The 4,490-nt window shown below is 35.5% G+C and overlaps 1 pseudogene; it reads left to right on the top strand.

Annotated features, from left to right (window-relative positions):
* Window positions 1–368: 368 nt before the first annotated feature.
* On the top strand, window positions 369–4,282 carry LOC143402038 (exonuclease 1 pseudogene; annotated as a pseudogene).
* Window positions 4,283–4,490: the final 208 nt, after the last annotated feature.

Genomic DNA, 4,490 nt, shown 5'->3' with positions numbered 1-4,490 from the left:
TTGGATACCACCAATCATCTCCTTGAGTGGCACGCAGTCATTTCTACTGTGCCAAAGAGGAAATACTTACCGGAGGCTATTTACCTGACTTAGGAGAAATTTACCTAAGTTTCACAAAATGTATGTCACTTTTCATTTTCCTCAATGTGACCAACAACGCTTATTAGAGATATTACCCGAGAGATAGGAGACTAATGATCGGAAGCTGTAACTTGACCACCTGCATCCAGAATATCCCATCACAATCAAAACTAGTGACTCAGTCATTGGAGGGGAGTTATAAATCTTCCAACTTCTGAAATTTGAAAATGATTGGACTAGAGCATAAGAGCTCTAATAGGATAGCAATAGGTTAAATTGGGGAGACTATGCAGATACAAGAATTACTACAATTTATCAGAGAAACTTCTGAGCCCATCTATGTAAGGAAGTATAAAGGGAAGCTAATACTTGTGAATACCTATTGTCAGATTCACAAAGGAGCTATTGCTTATGCTGAAAAGCTACTAAAATTGGAACCTACTGATAGATACATAGAATTGTGTGTGAAATTTGTAAATATGTTACTATCTCATGGGGTCACCTATTCTTGTATTTGATGCATGTACTTTACCTTCTAAAAAAGGAAATAGAGAGGTCTAGAACAGAAAGATAAAAAGCAGATCTTCTTAAGGGAAAGCAGCTTCTCCACGAAGGGAAAGTCACAGAAGCCTGAAAATGTTTCATTCTATCAATATCACACATGCCATGGCCCACAAAGTAATTAAGGCAGCACACTCTCAGGAGGTAGATTTTCTCATGGCTCCATATGAAGCTGATGCACAGTTGGCCTATCTTGACAAAACTGACACTGTACAAGCTATAATAATAGAAAACTCTGACCTAGCTTTGGGCTGCAAGAAGGTGATTTTTAAAATGGATCAGTTTGGAAATGGAATAGAGATTGATCAGGCTCAGCTAGGCATTTGAAGACAGCTTGGGATGTATGTGCAGAAGAGAAGTTCTATTACATTTGCATTCTTTCAGGTTGTGACTATCTCTTGTCATTGTGTAGGATTGGTTTAGCAAAGGAATGCAAATACTCAGACTGAACATATGTTCATCTCAATAGATGAAGAAAAAGCATTCAACAAAATACAGCACACCTCCATGTTCAAAACACTATAAAAACTAGGAATTACAGGAGCATATCTCAACATCATAAAAGCTATTTATGTTAAGCTGCAGGCCAACATCATTCTAAATGGAGAAAGATTTAAAGCATTCCCTCTAATAACTGGAACAAGACAGGGATGCCCTCTTTCACCAATTCCATTTAACATAGTTCTTGACACACTGGCCAGAGCAATTAGACAGATGAAAGAATTAAAGGGATACAAATATGAAAAGAAGAACTCAAATTAGCACTATTTGTTGATGATAGGATTCTATACATAAAAGACCCACAAAATTCCACCAGAAAACTTTTAGAACTAGTAAATGAATTCAGCAAAGTAGTAGGATATAAAGTCAACTCCCATAAATCAAAGGCTTTTCTATATATCAGTGACAAATCCTCTGAAAGGGAAACAAGGAAAACTACCCCATTTACAATAGCCTCAATAAATAGATTAATTAATTAATTAATTAAATACTTGGGAATCATCCTAATGAAAGAGGTGAAAGACCTCTACAATGAAAACTATAGAACACTAAAGAAAGAAATCAAAGAAGATCTTAGAATATAAAAAGATCTACCTTGCTCTTGGATAGGCAGAATTACTATTGTCAAAATGACCATACTACCAAAAGCACTATACAGATATAATGCAATTCCAATCAAAATCCCAATGACATTTCTCATAGAAATAGAAAAAGCAGTCATGAAATTCATCTGGAAAAATATGAGATCCAGAATAGCTAAAGCAATTCTTAGCAAGAAGAATGAAGCAGGTGGCATCACTATACCATACCTTAAACTATACTACAGAGCAATAGTAACAAAAACAGCATGGTAGGGCTGGGGTTGTGGCTCAGTGGTTGCATGAGGCACTGGGTTCCATCCTCAGCACCACATAATATTAAAGACAATAAAGTCCATCAACAACTAAAACAATTAAAAAAAAACAGCATAGTATTGGCACTGGTAGACCAATGGTACAGAATAGAGGACATAGAAACTAACCCACATAATTACAGTTATCTTATATTAGACTAAGTTGCCCAAAACATACATTGGAGAAAAGATAGCCTCTTCAACAAATGGTGCTGGGAAAACTGGAAATCCATATGCAACAAAATGAAATTAAATCCTATATCTCACCAAGCACAAAACTCAACTCAAAGTGATTTGAGGACCTAATTCAACCTAAACATGTGGGATTAGGCCCCAACTTTCTTAATAAGACTCTTATAGCAAGAATTAAAATCAAGAATCAATAAATGGGATGGATTCAAACTAAAAAGCTTCTTCTCAGAAAAAGAAACAGTGAAGTAAATAGAGAGCCTACATCTTTGGGAGCAAATTTTACCACTCACTTGCACATCAGATAGGGCACTAATTTTTAGGGTATATAAAGAACTCAAAAACCTTAACACCAAAAAAAACCCCAAATAACCCAATCAATAAATGTGCCAAGGAACTGAACAGACACCTCTCAGAAGATGATACACAGTGTATCAACAAATATATGAAAAAATGTTCAACATCTCTAGCAACTGGAGAAATGCAAATCAAAACTACTCTAGGATTTCATCTCACTCCAGTCAGAATGGTAGCTATTAAGAACACAAACAACAATAAATGTTGGCGAGGATGTGGGGGAAAAGGCATACTCATAAATTGCTGGTGGGCCTGCAAATTGGTGCAGCCAATATGGAAAGCAGTATGGAGATTCCTTGGAAAACTGGGAATGAAACAACCATTTGACCCAGCTATCTCACTTCTTGGTCTATACCCAAAGGACTTAAAAACAGCATACTACAGGGACACAGCCACATCAATGTTTATAGCAGCACAATTCACAATAGCCAAACTGTGAAACCAATCTAGATGTCCTTCTGTAGATGAATGGATAAAGAAAATGTGGTATATATACACAATGGAACATTACTTAGCTATTAAAGTGAATAAAATCATGGCATTTGCAGGTAAATGGATGGAATTGGAGAATATAATGCCAAGTGAAGTTAGCCAATCCCAAAAAACCAAATGATGAATGTTTACTCTGATATAAGGAGGATGATTCGTAATGAGGTTGGGAGGGGGAGCATGGGAGGATTAGATGAACTCTAGATAGGGCAAAGGACTTGGAGGCAAAGGGAGAGCACATGGGAGCAGAAAAGATGGTGGAATGAAATGGATATCATTACCCTAAGTACATGTATGAAGACACGAATGGTGTGAATATACTTTGTATACAATCAGAAATATGAAAAATTGTGCTCTACAGGTGTAATATGAATTGTAATGCATTCTTCTATATAACAAATTAGAATAAAAACTAAATTTAAAGAACAGTGCTCATATGAACAATAATCCAGACATAAAGATTATCAAGAAAATTGAACATTATCTCAAGATAATGTCCTTTGATGTAATCCTCTGTTTCAAGATAAACAGAGGATTACATCAAAGGATTTATTTGAGCCAACAATACTTTCCTTTTTCAACTAGTTTTTGATAACATCAAAAGGAAACCTGTCATTTTGAATGACTCCAAAGATGACATTGATCAGAAACACTAATTACGTTTGATGATATGTTGATGACTCAGGAGCTCTTCAAATAGCTCACAGAAATAGGAGATAAATATTTTGAACAGATAGACAACTACAATCCAGATATTGCTGTGCCTGACCTATCAAGAAGTCATACTTGGAAGCCAAAAACATGGCAAAAGTCATCTACTGTTAATAGCATCTGCATAGGAATTATTGCCCTAGACTCAAGTTGGATATTGTTCCAGATACTCCACAATTGAAGAAAAATCCAAGTAAGTACTGTGGGCATTAAACAAATGATTAGTACTAAATGGTTAATTCTCCCAATGAAGTCATCCATGGTGAAAAGACCCAGAAGTGAAGAGCTGTCAGAAGATGATCTATTGAATCAGTTTTCTCTCTTGTTTACAAAGACCAAGAAAAATAGCTCAAAAATAATGAATCATTGAACTCTTATGTAATGATTGTGATTGCCCTGGAATATGGGCCTACTCATACAAAAAACTTAAGCACACTACCTCAGACCAAAAATAAATTTACAACATTTTTACAGAGAAAAAAAAATACAACAAAAAAGTGATGTAGTTGCAGTTTCAATGATCAGAAAAAGGTTTTATTTGTTTGGGTTTTTTTTTGTTTTGTTTTTGCTGTTTTCTGGATTATGCTGATTGTGTATCCAAGAAAGAGAGTGCAAGCTTCTAGATGAAACTGCTGTCACAGATAAAGTAACTAATCTCAGTGAGTCAGATTGTCTAGCCCTAGGAGTCTAGAAGTTGGTTGATACAAAG

This window comes from Callospermophilus lateralis, chromosome 6 (assembly GCF_048772815.1).
Source record: "Callospermophilus lateralis isolate mCalLat2 chromosome 6, mCalLat2.hap1, whole genome shotgun sequence".
NCBI classification, from domain to species: Eukaryota; Metazoa; Chordata; class Mammalia; order Rodentia; family Sciuridae; genus Callospermophilus; species Callospermophilus lateralis.
Note: the sequence above shows the minus strand (reverse complement) of the source record. Positions and strands in the feature narration are given on the sequence as shown.